An 18,985-nucleotide genomic window follows, 5' to 3' on the forward strand; every position below is an offset into this window, starting at 1 on the left:
AACAACATAATATTAATTGATAGATCAAAAGATTTGTTGATTGTTTCTTTAGCTGTAAAAAAGTTTTCCACTTAATTGCCATTTATTTACTTTTCCTCTTGTTGCATTTGCTTTTGGGGTCTGAGCCATAAATTCTTTGCCTAGGTCAATGTCTAGAAGAGTTTCTCCTAGGTTTTCTTCTAGAACATTTATGGTTTCAAGCCTTAGATTTTAGTCTTCAATTCATCTTGAGTTTATTTTTGTATAGGGTAAGACATATGGATTTAGTTTCATTCTTTCTACATGTGGCTATCCAGTTTTCCCACCACCATTTATTGAACAGAGTGTACTTTCATGAATATGTTTTCGTTATGCTTTGTCAAATGCTTTGTCAGTTGACTGTAAGTATTTGACTTTATTTCTGCTCTCTGTATCCTGTTCCATTCGTCTATGTATCTACTTTTATACCAGTACTACGCTGTTTTGGTTACTATAGATTTGAAGTGTAGTTTGAAGTTGAGTAATATGATACCTTCAGATTTGTTATATTTTGCTGAGAATTCTTTGGCTATTCTGGCTCTTTCTTGGTTCTATATGAATTTAGGATTGTCTTTTCTAATTCTTTGAAAACTGATTCTGGTATTTTGATATTAATTGCATTAAATATGTAGATTGGTTGGGGTTTTATGATTATTCTAATGATATTGATTCTTACAATACATGAGCATGGGATACATTTTTATTTGTGTCATCTATGACCTCTTTCAGCAGCGTTTTGTAGCTCTCCTTGCAGAGATTTTCACTTCCTTAGCTAAGTATTTTCCTAGGTATTTAATTTTATTTCATCTGCAGCTATTGTAAAAGAGATTGAGTTCTTTATTTGATTCTCAGCTTGGTCATTATTATTTTATAGCAGGGCTACTGATTTCTACCAAATGTTCAATAAAGAATTTGTACCAATCCTACTTAACCTATACGAAAAGACAGAGAAAAAAGGAAAATAACCAAAAAAAAAAAAAAAAAAACCAATCATAGACCAATATTCCTAAAGAATCTAGATGCAAAAATCCTCAACAAAATATTAGCAAACCAAATCCAAAAAGATAATCATGTGAATTTCATACCAGGGATGCAAGGGTGGTTCAAAATATGCAAGTAAATTAATGCATTTCATTACATACACAGAATTAAAAACAAACACCATATAATCATCTTAATAGACACAAAAAAGCCTTTAGTAAAATTTAGCATATCTTTATAATAAAAACTCTCAACAAACCAAGGATAGAAAGAACATACATCAAAATAATAAAAGTCATACATGGCAAACCTACAGATAACATCATACTGAATGGGGAAAAGTTGAAAGCATTCCCCCTAGGAACTGGAAAAAGACAATAATGCCCACTTTTACCACTTATATTCAACATAGTAATAGATGTTCTAGCCAGAGCAATCAGGCAAGAAAAAGAAATAAAGAACAGCCAAATTGGAAAAGAGGAAGTCAAACTATCTCTGTTTGCTAAATGATAAATTATATAAATATATATTTCTAAAGACTCCTACAGAGGAAAGCTATATTTGAAAATGAATACAGTAAAGTCTCAGCTTATAAAATCAGTGTGTGTTTTTATTTGAGTTTAGATCAGTTGTTCTGTCAAATAAGGGGCAGAATGCTTTTCATTGAATGCCAGGCTTTTCTTATGGAATCTTGTAGTCTCTGGGTGATTTTTTTTTTCTTACCTACAGTGTTCACATACATTTACACGGAAGATGGAACCACTAATCAATCACAATCACCTTAATCCAATTTGGCATCATCATGACTACAAATTTGATTACATTTTGGTTAAGTTTCTACTCTCTGGTTCAGCTCTGGTTGTAGAGCATAGACTTTAAGAGGTTCAAACTGAGAAACTGGGGTGGTCTGTAACTCTGATCTGCATCCAAGCTGTACTGTGATTCAAGAGCCTTAAATGTCTATGGTCTTTTAGGTCTTAAAGATGACTACAAGATCTTTTTACTATGCTTCCTAGTATAAGACCATTTCTCAAGTATTTCTGAGATTATCAGCTTTTTACTGTGTTCTCAGAATTGGAAAATATTATGAGGGAAATAACTGCTGCAAAATGTCATACCGAATTCCAGCATAACTCCCATTTTCTTGAAATTGCGTTTTCTAAAATCCTAGTTGCTTTACAAGCTCTCTTTTGCCTTCAAGTACAAAGGAGATTTTAATTTTCTCTCACACAAAGGTCTATGTGTACCTTCAAGTTTACTGTCCTTTGGCTATCATTAAAACACTGATATTAACATCTTACACTTCTTATTTATGTTTGCTTATAATACTATTGCATATATGCAACTTTTATTTTTCAACTAAATGATTTTTCCTAAGGCAGACTTCTTATCATAATCCCTATTAGCCTAATCTAAACCTGAGCCAATAGTTAGTGCTTAATCATTGTTTATAGTTTGATTTATCGATCTACAAGAACTGACACCCATGTTGTTGAATTTGCTCTTTTTGTATTCTTCTTTGTGTAATAACTTTAGGGAAGTTGGTATAATTTATCATATGGAGATAATAAGTTATAGATGTAGAAAAGTACAACCTAGAACAAAGATAATATGCTCTATACATTGTAAATTCTAGAGCAAAATATAAGCAAAATAATATGAAGAAAACAATTGACTCTTATAATTCTGATTTTTCTGAAAATAGCTTCAATATTATTCCTGATAATTTGCCATAACAACAATTTTACAGTAGCTATGTATTTATTAGCAACCCAGGCTGCAAAACCAAATACTATAGACTGGGTAAACAACAGAAATTTATTTTCTCTCAATTATGGATGCTGGAAGGTAAAAATCAAGGTTCTAACCAACTGAGTTTCTGGAAAGTGTATTCTTCTCAATTTCTACTGTGTTCTCACATGACCTTTCCTTGGTGCATGTACATGAAAAGAAATAGAAAGGCCCTCTGGTATCTCTTCTTACAGAAATACTAATTTTGTCAGATCAGCGACCCTCCCTTATGAATTCATTTAAACTTAATTACTTCCTAGAGGCCCCATCTCCAAATATACCCTCACTATTGATTAGGGTTCAACATATACATTTTGAGGGAACACAAACATTAAGTCCATAACAAAGTATATAATTAGAATGCTTATCTGGCTTCATTTGGTTCATGCAAGTTTTTATTTAAAATTTAAATAAGAAAAGTCAAAAGTAAAGGGAATTTCTATAAATGTACAAATGAACACATCTTATGGCTACATCATTATTAATTATGTGGTGATATTCTAATGTATCAGAGATCAAAGTCCATGAAGAATTCAAAATTCTTCTTTTTATTTTATGCACACTTATACTTCCTAATCAATAATTATTACTAGTTAAATATCTTCAGTTTCTCCAATAAACATCATAGAGGTTTCTTTAACTATAAGACCACTTTCCACAAAGAAAAAAGTGTATAACCTTCCAATATTTATTTCACAGCCAAAATGCAAATAGTCTCTATAATTTACCACCACAATTATCTGAAATAACTAATTTTTATTGCTATGATTTTATACTTGAGAAGCATGATGTTTGAAGAGGTTCAAGTGACTTACCAAAGAAGTTATAATTAATAATTTGCTGGGGAGTGCTTTTAAGTCTACAAGATATATTCTATTCTGATGACAGTTTCTTTCACTGCCCACAAGCTCTTCAGTTTAATTAGATCCCATTTGTTGGTTTTGGTTTTTGTTGCCATTGCTTTTGGTGTTTTAGTCATGAAGTCTTTGCCCATGACTATGTCCTAAATGGTATTACCTAGGTTTTCTTCTGGGGTTTTTATGGTTTTAGGTTTTACTTTTAAGTCTTTAATCCATCTTGAGTTAATTTTTTGTATAAAGTGTAAGGAAGGGATCCAGTTTCAGTTTTCTGTATATGGCTAGCCAGTTTTCCCAATACCATTTTTGCAGTCTATCCATCTGACAAAGGGCCAATATCCAGAATCTACAAAGCACTTAAACAAATTCACAAGAAAAAAAACACCACCATCAAAAAGTGGGAGAAGGATATGAACAGAAACTTCTCAAAAGGAGACATTTACATTTCCAACAAACATGAAAAAGAGCTCATAATCACAGCTTATTAAAGAAATGCAAATCAAAACCACAATGAGACACCATCTCACACCAGTTAGAATGGTGATCATTAAAAAGTCAAGAAACAACAGATGCTGGAGAGAATGGGTGGAGAAACAGGAACACTTTCACACTGTTGGTGGAAATGTAAATTAGTTCAAACATTGTGGAAGACAGTATGTAATTCCTCAGGGATCTAGAACCGGAAATACCATATGGCCAGCAATTCCATTACTAGGTACACACCCAAAGGATTATAAATAATTCTACTATAAAGACAATGCGCGTGTATGTTTATTGCAGCACTATTCAAAATAGCAAAGACTTGGAAGCAACCCAAATGCCCATCAATGATAGCCTGGATAAAGAAAATGTGGCACATATACAGACATATGCACCATGGAATACTATGCAGCTATAAAAAGGAATGAGTTCATGTCCTTTGCAGGGATATGGATGAAGCTGGAAACCCTCATTCTCAGCATACTAATACAGGAACAGTAAACCAAACACTGCATATTCTCACTCACAGTGGTAGTTGAACAATGAGAACACATGGACACAGAGAAGGGAATGTCACACCACGGCCTATTGGAGGGTGTGGGCTTAGGGGAGGGAAAGCATTAGGAGAAATACCTAATGTAGATGACAGGATAATGAGTACAGCAAACCACCATGACACGTGTATACCTATGTAACAAACTTGCATGTTCTGCACTTATCTCATAGAACTTAAAGTATAATAATATTTTTTAAAGTATTAAAAGAAAAAAAAGATATACTCCAGAAACCTCACTTGATATACTTTCTTATGGCTCAAATTCATAAAATTTAATTCACTCTATGGAAACGAATTATAAAAAATCAATAAAAGTTTACATTTGATGTTGTGTAGATGCTCCACCTCTAGATAAACTGTTACTCTTATGCAACAATTTTATTTTCAAGTGTATTTCTTTTTAGAAAACATACAGATGGCTGTTACTTTCAGTAAGACAGTCTCTTCTTTTTTATTGAGCAATTACATTTAATATATTATTCATATGTAGGGTTTAGATATTTAATCTTGCTATTTGTATTCATTTGGTCTCATTTGTTGTTGTTTTTTTAAATTTCAACTTATATTTTAGATACAAAATGGATATCATCTCACACAAGTCAGAAAGACTGTTAATAAAAAGTCAAAAAACAACAGCAACAACAACAAAACAGATGCCGGTGAGGCTGCAGAGAAAATGAAATGCTAATACACTGTTGGAGAGAATGTAAATTAGTCCAGCTACTGCAGAAAGCAGCCTGGAGATTTCTCAGAGGACTTAGAGATACCATTTGATCAAGCAATCACATCACCGGCTGTGTATCCAAGAGAAAATAAATCATCCATTTGTTCTTTTACTTCTCTCTTCTTTTGCTTCCTTTTGGATTAGTTATTTTATGATTCATTTTATAAATTTTATTGACAGTTTTACCTGTTTATTTAGTAAGTGGTTGCATTCCAAGTTTATAGGACACATACTACCTTAGCACACTCTATATTATTTCACAATTTCTCATAGTAAATTAGTATCTTAACTTACATATACCTCTCTCAAAATAGTATTTTCATATGTATTTAACTTGTATACAGGTTAAAATCTGTATAAGACACCGTTATTTTGCTGAATCTTAAAGAAATTCAGAAATAAGGTTATGTATTATATATGTTTATTATTAATAATTTGGTGATAGTCCTTCCTTTGTGAAGACATAGGTTTTCTTTTGTTATCATTCTCTTGGCTACAACACTTCTTACAAAGGGCATTTGCCAGTAATAAATTTATTCAGCATCTTTATGTGTGAAACTGTATCTTTTCATTTTTTCTTTTTGCAGATATTTTTATACTTTTACTGCAAATAAAACTTTAGGTTGACAGTTTCATCTTTGGCTGTTTAAACATTTTATTCCAGTGCTGCTTCTGATGAGATATATTCTGTCATTCTTATCTCTAACCTTCATTATATAATGTGTTTCTTTTTCTGGTTGCTTTTTAAAACCTCTCTTCATCATTGCTTTCAACAGTTTTCATTATGATGTATCATGATAAAGTTACTTAATCTTTCATGTGCTAGATTTTTTTTTGTACATTGGTAAAATTTAAATTTTATTTAATTTGAAATATTTTTGGCCAATAAATTTTCAAATACATTTTCTACAACCCCCATTCTTTGGACATTTGAATTATATATATATTAGTTTCATATGTATTAAAGTATTTCATAATTCACTGATACCTTAATAATTTTTCATTTTAGACAGTTTCCGTTGCTATGTCTTTAAGTTCAATAATCTTTTTTGCCATAAGGTCCAATCTGCAAATAATTCGCCCTTAAGTGTCAGTTTTTTTCAAATCAGACATTGTTTTTCATCTCCAGAAGTTTAATTTGGGTCTTTTAAAAATATATCTATCTTGTTTCCTTAATGTATTTATGCTTTCTTCTAAATTCATGAAAATATGAATATCTGCTTATAACTATTTAATGTATTATTTTATAAATCCTGTAATCTGTGTACTTTGGGGGTATTGATTTATATTTTTCCATATTATGAATAGTATTTTCTCATTTTTTTCATGCTAGATAATTGTTTATTGGTTACCACGCATTTTGAATTTTAAAAGCTTGGTTGCTGTTTTCTTTTGTGTGTATATTCTTTTTGTTATTTTAGACTTTTGCTCCAGGAGGAAAAGAAATTCCCTGATAGATTTTGCAGATTTTTCCTTTCTCCCCGCCCCAGTCCTGGTTTTGAGCTTTGTTAGGTGGTGTTAGTGCAGGCTTTAGTCTATAGCTAACATGTCCCTACACTGACGAAATACCATTCTTAATACTGAATCCAATGCCCTGTGTATTTCAAATTGTCTCCACTGTGCTGTTAAATATTGAACTATTTACATTGCTGTGGAAGCCCTATTTATTGTTTTGCCTTCTCCTTTCTATTGGTTCTTTTATCAGCCTCAGGCAGTTTCCTTACGTATATTTCTATTAAAGTGCAACTGGAAATTTCAGATCTTCATTAAAGGTGTCTACAATCTTCTCCTACCTTCTTTTAAGCCTTGTAATCCCAGGTACTTCCCTTAAAATTTCTAGCCACAAGTGTCCCTGAATCTCTTTGTTTTCCATTCAGAAAATGTGCCAGGTTTTTGTTTAGATTCGCTATGTCTGTGAGGCATGTACTACAACCTGGAAGCACTCTCCAATGAGTAAGCTGGGATAATTTAGAATTCACCCCATTTGTTTCTCAACCCTCAGGGATCTCTGTCTGGTGCTGTCTGCTGTCCACTGCCTGAAAATCTTTGTTTTTTTTTTTTTTTAATATTCTTACAAAGTTTCTTAGTTGTTTTAGGCTGGGAGGAATATCTGGTGTCTGGTACTCTGTCATTGTCACAAATAGAAGTCTCTGCCATATAATTTTGTGTTTTCTACTTATGTTCTCCTTAGCCCTTAGTTCTTTTTCCCCATTTCTCCAGGCTTTTGTTATACTAACCCAGGTTTGTCCTCATTTATATATGGAACACACAGAATTGAGTTAATCATAATATCAGTTCATAATAAATCGCCACTTTTTAAATTAAAGTTTTCATTTTATTTCATATATGCTTCTCTCCTATCTGATTCCCACTGCCCTAGCCTTCACCCTCATAGATACTTTCTTTAATAAAGTTTGATATAGGTTCTTATATGTGTATGCATGGACTGTGTATTTGTGTGTATTTAGTTTTAATACAAATGTCACCTAAATATCATACTGTTTTTTACTTATTTTTACTCAAACTTTTTTTATGATGTGTTCATTTTGCTGCATTTTATTGTACCCAATTACTGCATAATATATACATAGCATAATTTCTATATTTCTAATCATACCCTCTTAATCATAGACAGTGACTTTTTTTTTTTTTACTAGTCTCTTGTGAGGACAAACAATAACTAAATTAACAATATATCAGTGTCCCTTTTGTTATGTAAAAAATGTACCTCCGGGAAATATGCCAGCAAAGGTAATAGTCTGACAGGATATACAAATATGAGTATCTTTAAACTCTGCCAGATTACTTTCTTGAAGGGTTTCTAAGATTCAATTCTTTGCCAGCAGTTCCCAGGAATATTCTTCCTGTATATATTATATTTATTCAGCCTACCAATAAAAGTGTTTTAATGACACAAATAGTTTATTACATTATTTGCCTTTTTCTAATTTCTATTATAGTGTATATATAATGACACATAAATATAATGCATATTTAATGGCACAAATAGTTTATTACATTATTTGCGTTTTTCTGATTTCTATTATATTGTAAATAGTCTTTATCATATCTTTATGTGATTGATGATATAATTGCCACCCTTCTTGGCTTATTTTTTTTTTTTTTTTGGTCTTTTGTTGTAGTGCACAAGTTCTTTGTGTATTCTAAATGTTAATCTATTGTCAAGTTTTGTAAAGGAAAACTCTTTCTCCCCCGCTTATCAACTACTATTGGATTATTTGTTAAACACAAATACTTAATTTTAATATAGATAAATCTAAAGGTATTCGAAGTAAATATATTTCACCAACATTAGGTCAGAAATATATCACTGGACATGTACTGTAATCTTACCAGATGGTATATATTTATGAATTTGTATGGTTTATTTTTTTATTTTTATTTTTTATTTATTTATTTATTTTTAAATTTTTTATTGCATTTTAGGTTTTGGGGTACATGTGCAGAACATGCAAGACAGTTGCATAGGTACACACATGGCAGTGTGTTTTGCTTCCTTTCTCCCCTTCACCCACATTTGGCATTTCTCCACAGGCTATCCCTCCCCACCTCCCCCTCCCACTGGCCCTCCCTTTTCCCCCCAATAGACCCCAGTGTTTAGTACTCTCCTCCCTGTGTCCATGTGTTCTCATTTTTCATCACCCACCTATGAGTGAGAATATGCGGTGTTTCATTTTCTGTTCTTGTGTCAGTTGGCTGAGGATGATGTTCTCCAGAATCATCCATGTCCCTACAAACGACACAAACTCATCATTTCTGATTGCTGCATAATATTCCATGGTGTATATGTGCCACATTTTCCCAATCCAGTCTATCATCAATGGGCATTTGGGTTGATTCCAGGTCTTTGCTATTGTAAACAGTGCTTTTGAGAATCTCTTCGTGATATTATTTTGAGAAATCTTGACTTTATTTAATCGTATGTTTTTACGTTATTTTCTCTTTTTATATTGACTTCTTCCATTCTCTCCTATTTTGACACCATTTCATTCTGTTTTCCCAAAACCAATCTTTTTATTGTCCACATTTTTATTCCTGACTGTTGCAGAGTTAATAACTGTTTGTTTTATCCTCCATTCATTAATTATGTCTTGTTCTAACTAGACGGTCAATATTCATATCCAATTATCTTTCAATTGCAATTACTACTTATTCATTTTGAAAATAAATTTACCCATTATCATTCATGTTATCATGTTAGTATATAATTTTTATTCTTTTATGTATATTTTTGAACATTTTTAATGACGTTCATTTTAAATTAACCAAGACTGTGATCCTCTGTATTTCATGGAGAGTAAATTTTCACATTGGTTGCATCTGTAGGCATTCCATTAATTTGTTTAATGTAAAAGTAGAAACTTTTCTATTGTTGTTTAGTTCATCATGTCAACTGAAATTCCCAAAGTATCTTAATAAATTGGAAGTTTTACCAATTCACTTGCCTTAAAGCTACTTTTGAATAGAAAAAACTTTAATGTTTCTATTAAATAAATTATAATTCAAAACAAATAAGAGAAAAATTTAAAACTAAGGGTTTTCCTAGATGACCATAAAAATTCTTGTATTTCCTATTATTATTTTTCTAGTATGCTTTCCAAGAATAGCCAAGGTAACTGCTTAATGTATATCCTTCCAGTTGCATTCTATGCAAATAAACAGACATAAAGCACACACAGAAGGCCTACCCAACTTGTCTGCTTTAGGTATATGAGTCATGCCATATATATGTCTGCAACTTCTTTTTTCAACTTATTACAAATACCAAAATTCTACCAAAAATTATACAAATGTGTTTAATCAAAACTGCATAACACCTGTTTCTCTAAATCCTTGTTATACTGATTTTTCCACATCTAATTCAATTATTTTAATCTACCAATCCCAATACCCCATCACCTATAAAACAGGAGAAAATACAATGCTTTTCTATTAATCAGAGTCTTCTGATATAGTTCTATTTAAAGCATCAAGCATTCCTTTATCTAGTGTCAAAGCTAATATTTAAATTGGAGATAATACTTTAACAACATTTTAATTTTATCTATGAGAAAAAGATCATATAGAGTTTAAGTCTAGAGATGAGACTCATATTTTATGGTACATATTTCAAGACCTTTGGTGTCAATTATGGTCTTAAATTGCCTTTTTAAAAAATCTTTTAATCTCTGTGTTTTAGGTCTTCCTTCAAAATCAGAATTTTAAAAATGGTAACAAATTGTACAACTTTCCTCCCTTTACTATCTACACACATGCAACCACATTATACTGTTACCTAAGAAATCACATTATCATCCTTGTCTTTTGCTTCCTTATTAACCCCTTTATTTCTTTCTTTATAAAGTCTTGTTTTTGAATATACTTTTCTTATCAAAACTACCTTAGTGTACCTTAACGTTATGTCTGCTTAAAGCCCATTGCTGTGCTTTCATATCAACAAATGCATTTAAACTATTTTGAACAAATAGCTTTAAAAGTAAAGGTTTTCCTTAACAAATGTTCTTGAATATGATATCTGTTGGTGCCTCTTTAGGAAAGAAAATTAGTTAGGATAAGAAGCCAAACTGAATTAACATCTGACCTGATGAAATGCTAATTTTAAAAGTCTGTGTACTACAACCAATTCTGACCAGAACCACACAGTACTACAATAATTTCATGAATTCATTGCAGACTAAACAATGTCTAAATATTCAATATTGATGTTGGTAGATTCTTCATGACTAGAAGACAGCTGCGTATACTTCAAAGGATCTCAGGAAGTAAAAATGAGTTTTATGTTACCCCAAGGAATTTTACAGAAATATAGAGCTATTTACATCAAAATATTTTCTGTAGGGAAAATTTCATCTCTTGTGATAAATTTAACTGAAACTACTTGGAGATTTTTCACAGAGTAGATTCTTTTCTCTTGAATGGAAAGAACTACTCACATGGAGAATATTTCCATTAATTTCTTGATTCATCATATTCTAAGTATTTTGATAATCTCATAAATGCTCTGTTGGGTAATGCCAAAAGAATTCTATGAGACAGGTGGTAGTTATTTAATTTTTCTCACGAAGAAACTACTACAGTCAGAAAAAAAAAAAAGGAAAAAGAAATCACAACAACCCATCTAAATTCCATAGCTAGAGTTCAATATATGATAAAAGAACTTACAGTAAAATATTAATGACAATAGTTAGGTGGTGGATATATGGACATTAAGTTACTTTTCTGCTACAATATTTTTTTTTAATTTTTTATTGGATTTTAGGTTTTGGGGTACATGAGCAGAGCATGCAAGACAGTTGCGTAGGTACACACATGGCAGTGTGCTTTGCTTTCCTTCTCCCCATCACCCACATTTGGCATTTCTCCCCAGGCTATCCCTCCCTGCCTCTCCCTCCCACTGGCCTTCCCCTTTTCTCCCCAATAGACCCCAGTGTTTAGTACTCCCCTTTCTGTGTCCATGTGTTCTCATTTTTCATCACCCGCCTATGAGTGAGAATATGCGGTGTTTCATTTTCTGTTCTTGTGTCAGTTTGCTGAGGATGATGTTCTCCAGATTCATCCATGTCCCTACAAACGACACAAACTCATCGTTTCTGATTGCTGCATAATATTCCATGGTGTATATGTGCCACATTTTTCCAATCCAGTCTATTATCAATGGCATTTGGGTTGATTCCAGGTCTTTGCTATTGTAAACAGTGCTGCAATGAACATTCGTGTACATGTGTCCTTATAGTAGAACGATTTATAGTCTTTTGGATATATACCCAGTAATGGGATTGCTGGGTCAAATGGAATTTCTATTTCTAAGGCCTTGAGGAATTGCCACACTGTCTTCCACAATGGTTGAACTAATTTACACTCCCACCAACAGTGTAAAAGTGTTCCTTTTTCTCCACATCCTCTCCAGCATCTGTTGTCTCCAGATTTTTTAATGATCGCCATTCTAACTGGTGTGAGATGGTATCTCAATGTGGTTTTGATTTGCATCTCTCTGATGACCAGTGACGATGAGCATTTTTTCATATGATTGTTGGCCTCATATATGTCTTCTTTCATAAAGTGTCTGTTCATATCCTTTGCCCACTTTTGAATGGGCTTGTTTGTTTTTTTCCTGTAAATCTGTTTGAGTTGTTTGTAAATTCTGGATATCAGCCCTTTGTCAGATGGGTAAACTGCAAAAATTTTTCCCATTCTGTTGGTTGCCGATCCACTCTAGTGACGTTTCTTTTGCTGTGCAGGAGCTTTGGAGTTTCATTAGATCCCATTTGTCTATTTTGGCTTTTGTTGCCAATGCTTTTGGTGTTTTGTTCATGAAGTCCTTGCCTACTCCTATGTCCTGGATAGTTTTGCCTAGATTTCCTTCTAGGGTTTTTATGGTGCCAGGTCTTATGTTTAAGTCTTTAATGCATCTGGAGTTAATTTTAGTGTAAGGTGTTAGGAAGGGGTCCAGTTTCTGCTTTCTGCACATGGCTAGCCAGTTTTCCCAACACCATTTGTTAAACAGGGAGTCCTTTCCCCATTGCTTGTTTTTGTCAGGTTTATCAAAGATAGTATAGTTGTAGATATGTTGTGTTGCCTCCGGTGCCTCTGTTTTGTTCCATTGGTCTATATCTCTGTTTTGGTACCAGTACCATGCTGTTTTGATTACTGTAGCCTTGTAGTATAGTTTGAAATCCGGTAGTGTGATGCCCCCCGCTATGTTCTTTTTGCTTAGAATTGACTTGGTTATGCAGGCTCTCTTTTGGTTCCATATGAAGTTCATGGTGGTTTTTTCCAGTTCTGTGAAGAAAGTCAATGGTAGCTTGATGGGGATAGCGTTGATTCTGTAAATTACTTTTGGCAGTATAGCCATTTTCACGATATTAGTTCTTCCTAACCATGAACATGGAATGTTTCTCCATCTGTTTGTGTCCTCTCTGATTTCGTTGAGCAGTGGTTTGTAGTTCTCCTAGAAGAGGTCCCTTACGTTCCTTGTGAGTTGTATTCCAAGGTATTTTATTCTTTTTGTAGCAATTGTAAATGGCAGTTCGTTCTTGATTTGGCTTTCTTTAAGTCTGTTATTGGTGTAGAAGAATGCTTGTGATTTTTGCACATTGATTTTATATCCTGAGACTTTGCTGAAGTTGCTTATCAGTTTCAGGAGTTTTTGGGCTGAGGCAATGAGGTCTTCTAGGTATACTATCATGTCATCTTCAAATAGAGACAATTTGGCTTCCACCTTTCCTATTTGAATACCCTTTATTTCTTTTTCTTGCCTGATTGCTCTGGCTAGAACTTCCAGTACTATATTGAATAGGAGTGGTGAAAGAGGGCATCCTTGTCTAGTGCCAGATTTCAAAGGGAATGCTTCCAGTTTTTGCCCATTCAGTATGATATTGGCTGTTGGTTTGTCATAAATAGCTTTTATTACTTTGAGATACGTTTCATCGATATCGAGTTTATTGAGGGTTTTTAGCATAAAGGGCTGTTGAATTTTGTCAGATGCCTTCTCTGCGTCAATTGAGATAATCATGTGGTTTTTGTTTTTGGTTCTGTTTATGTGGTGAATTACGTTTATAGACTTGAGTATGTTGAACCAGCCTTGCATCCCCGGGATGAATCCTACTTGATCATGATGATTAAGTTTTTTGATTTGCTGTTGCAATCGGCTTGCCAATATTTTATTGAAGATTTTTGCATCTATGTTCATCATTGATATTGGCCTGAAGTTTTCTTTTCTTGTTGGGTCTCTGCCGGGTTTTGGTATCAGTATGATGTTGGTCTCGTAAAATGATTTGGGAAGGATTTCCTCTTTTTGGATTGTTTGAAATAGTTTTAGAAGGAATGGTACCAGCTCCTCTTTGTGTGTCTGGTAGAATTCAGCTGTGAATCCATTTGGACCTGGACTTTCTTTGAGTGGTAGGCTCTTAATTGCTGCCTCGACTTCTGCCCTTGTTATTGGTCTATTCATAGTTTCAGCTTCCTCATGGTTTAGGCTTGGGAGGACACGGGAGTCCAGAAATTTATCCATTTCTTCCAGGTTTACTAGTTTATGTGCATAGAGTTGTTTGTAATATTCTCTGATGATGGTTTGAATTTCTGTGGAGTCTGTGGTAATTTCCCCTTTATCATTTTTTATTGCATCTATTTGGTTGTTCTCTCTTTTCTTTTTAATCAATCTGGTTAGTGGTCTGTGTATTTTGTTGATCTTTTCAAAAAACCAGCTCTTGGATTTATTGATTTTTTGAAGGGTTTTTTGTGTGTCAATCTCCTTCAGTTCAGCTCTGATCTTAGTTATTTCTTGTCTTCTGCTGGGTTTTGAGTTTTTTTTATCTTGCTCCTCTAGCTCTTTCAATTTTGACGATAGGGTGTCAATTTTGGATCTCTCCATTCTCCTCATATGGGCACTTATTGCTATATACTTTCCTCTAGAGACTGCTTTAAATGTGTCCCAGAGGTTCTGGCATGTTGTCTCTTCATTCTCATTGGTTTCAAAGAACTTCTTTATTTCTGTCTTCATTTCATTGTTTACCCAGTCAACATTCAAGAGCCAGTTGTTCAGTTTCCATGAAGCTGTGCAGTTCTGGGTTGGTTTCTGTATTCTGAGTTCTAACTTGATTGCACTATGGTCTGAGAGGCTGTTTGTTATGATTTCAGTTGTTTTGCATTTGTTGAGCAGTGCTTTACTTCCAATTATGTGGTCAATTTTAGAGTAGGTGTGATGTGGTGCTGAGAAGAATTTGTAGTCTGTGGATTTGGGGTGGAGAGTTCTGTAAATGTCTATCATGTTTGCTTGCTCCAGGTCTGAGTTCAAGCCCTGAATATCCTTGTTGATTTTCTGTCTGGTTGATCTGTCTAATATTGACAGTGGAGTGTTAAAGTATCCCACTATTATTGTGTGGGAGTCTAAGTCTCTTTGTAAGTCATTAAGAACTTGCCTTATGTATCTGGGTGCTCCTGTGTTGGGTCCATATATGTTCAGGATCGTTAGCTCTTCTTGTTGTATCGATCATTTTACCATTACGTAATGGCCTTCTTTGTCTCTTTTGATCTTTGTTGCTTTAAAGTCTATTTTATCAGAGATAAGGATTGCAACTCCTGCTTTCTTTTGCTCTCCATTTGCTTGGTAAATCTTCCTCCATCCCTTTATTTTGAGCCTTTGTCTATCCTTGCATGTGAGATGGGTTTCCTGGATACAGCACACTGATGGGTTTTGGATTTTTATCCAATTTGCCAGTCTGTGTCTTTTGATTGGTGCATTTAGTCCATTTACATTTAGGGTTAATATTGTTATGTGTGAATTTGATACTGCCATTTTGATGCTAAGTGGCTGTTTTTCCCATTAGTTGTTGTAGATTCTTCTTTATGTTGATGCTTTTTAGCATTTAGTGTGATTTTGGAATGGCTGGTACTGGTTGTTCCTTTCTATGTATAGTGCCTCTTTTAGGAGCTCTTGTAAAGCAGGCCTGGTGGTGACAAAATCTCTGAGTACTTGCTTGTTCGCAAAGGATTTTATTTTTCCTTCACTTCTGAAGCTTAGTTTGGCTGGATATGAAATTCTGGGTTGAAAGTTCTTTTCTTTAAGAATGTTGAATATTGGCCCACATTCTCTTCTGGCTTGTAGTGTTTCTGCCGAGAGATCTGCTGTGAGTCTGATGGGCTTCCCTTTGTGGGTGACCCGACCTTTCTCTCTGGCTGCCCTTAGTATTCTCTCCTTTATTTCAACCTTGTTGAATCTGACGATTATGTGCCTTGTGGTTGCTTTTCTTGCAGAATATCTTTGTGGTGTTCTCTGTATTTCCTGCATTTGAGTGTTGGCCTGTCTTGCTAGGTGGGGGAAATTCTCCTGGATGATGTGCTGAAGAGTATTTTCCAGCTTGGATTCATTCTCTTCGTCCCCTTCTGGTACACCTATCCAACGTAGGTTAGGTCTTTTAACATAGTCCCACATTTCATGGAGACTTTGTTCATCCCTTTTTGTGCTTTTTTCTCTAATCTTGGTTTCTCGTTTTATTTCATTGAGTTGGTCTTCGACTTCAGATATTCTTTCTTCTGCTTGGTCAATTTGGCTATTGAAACTTGTGTATGCTTCGCGAAGTTCTCGTATTGTGTTTTTCAGCTCCTTTAATTCATTCATATTCCTCTCTAAGTTATCCATTCTTGTTATCATTTCCTCATATCTTTTTTCAAGTTCCTTAGTTTCTTTGCATTGATTTAATACATGTTCTTTTAGCTCACATCTGCTACAATATTTTTATTTAAATGTTGGGGAAAATATCACATAGCTAATACCTAGAAAACTTGGAATTTCTATCATACCTGACTGCTTCCAAAAATAACTGTTATACTACACCAGTGATTACCAGCTTTGCAGAAATATTAACAGAACATAACTTCTATGTATTAAGATCTGAGTTCAAGTATTTGCTCATCTGATATCTTTTTTAATCTTGATTACTAATCAAAAAAGCCAAACTCACAGCACTTGCAACATTGCTGACAGTAACATTTGTGAATTAGTATAATCATGGTATTTAAGTAGCATAAAAACCAAGTTTTAGAACAAATATGATGCTGAGAAAGAATCAATTTCTTAGTTCCACTGGTATTTTCTGAGCACTAGAGGATCAAGGTGGATAAACTGATTCCTTTTCTGTAGGACCCTGTAGGCTTTCCTTGAGAATGATAAAAAAGACTTCCAGAATTAAAGGCTCTCAGGGAATGAAGACACAAGTCTCAATAAAAGGGGTCAGGAAACTGAGGGAAGGGAAATACTGTGGAGGATCAGGGAATTCAACCCGAGAAAAGACACAGTTGTGTAATCTGGGCTTTGTTTTTGAAAATTAGTTTGTGGACATTGGGAAGGGTCATTTTGAACATGGATACCGGCTGTTTCTCCTTAAGCATCCTATGTATTGGGGAAATGCAGAAATAGACTTCAAGGAGGGTAAGGCTTAGATGTACTTGGAATGTGGTTCATATGGGAAACTGTTATGGATTTAAACTTTCAGTAAGCCCTCAGAGGCACACAGAGGTTGTTCCTGTACCTCACACTAGTGGGCAGATAGTTACTAAGGATCCTCAGAAAAATCAGCAAAGAATGAAAATACAAAAAATCTGCCACCAGAATGGCAAAGATTGTTTCCTAAAGAATTTGATTCTTTTTTTTTTTGAAGTAACACAAATTTGGGGAGTTTTATTTTATTTATGTAGTTTTATAGAGAGAATTTGATTATTCTTGCCCTAATCAGGTAGCTTTATTACCAACAGCAACAATAAATTAGGAATTATAAAAGCAAAAAGGAACTTGCTGCTTCATGGGAAGTACTATTCTCTGTCACTTCTACATGTAGCTCTATAATAGGAAGTTGAAGATTTTTAGTCAATCACATTTTCTTTATCTGGGGATGGTCATAGTGAAGACTTACATAAAAGGGTCTATTATCTCCACAGCCCCCTCCTGGAATAACTTGTTTCTTGACCAGTGATCTTAAGTCTCTGCTTTTGGATGGAATTAAGTGTGTCAGAAATCAGAGCCAAGATGAAGCCGAAACTTTTCAGCACAATATACTAATATAAAATGGGTACTCCTGATGGTTAATGACCAAATGATCTTATATTTCTTAGCAGGTATGAATATGAAATTATCTAGGATACTTAGTTGTTGGCACTGAAGGAAGATGAAATAAGTAGAAAGAGTTACAGAGGCGAAAGAAATAAACAGTGATATTAGAAGTCTGCTAGAGTTTTAACTACTGTATGGAAGAAGTTTTAACCACTGTAGGAGGAGATTGGAAGAAGCAAAACAAGCAACAAGAGTGGAAAGAGAAGAACTAAAGTAAACAGAGAGAGCAGAGCTGTACTTAGAGAAGGAAAGCAGCATACCCCTGAGGCACAAAGATTGCTAGGAAGATAACATGGTATCTAAGGAACTCAGTAGTTGCTAGCCATTGAGGAAAATACATAAGCCAGCAGGTAGCCAAGAAGAAAGAAAGATGAAAGAAGGTCTTGTGCTCTCAGAGCTCCATAGTCTCCCAGATTATTAGACTTTTCCCTCAGCCTGGGTCATTCTCTTTAGCTCATATAGTCTAGAGGAAATGTACTATGAATATAAAGAGACAGGCACTATGGGCTTAGAACAGAGTAAAAATTTCTATTTCCCAAGTCAAAATAAAGTTACATAAGCTACACATACTGAATATAAAAGTTGTTTTAATAAATACTTTAAAGAAAAAGCAGTATGAAAATATTATCATAATCTATATCACTGAATCATGCAATAATTTCAAACAGGATCTAGAGGTAATATGTTTATTAATAACATCTAACAACTATTTTCTATTTGAATGCACCTATGACCTGGGCCTGTGATAATAACTTTATATATTGTTTCATGTAATGTCAGTTATAACCAATCACGTGAGAATACCATTTTATTCTTAAGTAAATTAACTGCTGCTATGTAAGCAGGCTATTGTTTGTACCAGTAAAGTCAATAACATATATTTTATTACAGAGACCAAAAGTGTTTTGTTTTTCCTTCATAAAAGTGAAAATGAGCACAGTGAAAGATTCCCC

The sequence above is a fragment of the Callithrix jacchus genome, chromosome 14, assembly GCF_049354715.1.
Source record: "Callithrix jacchus isolate 240 chromosome 14, calJac240_pri, whole genome shotgun sequence".
Lineage (NCBI taxonomy): Eukaryota > Metazoa > Chordata > Mammalia > Primates > Cebidae > Callithrix > Callithrix jacchus.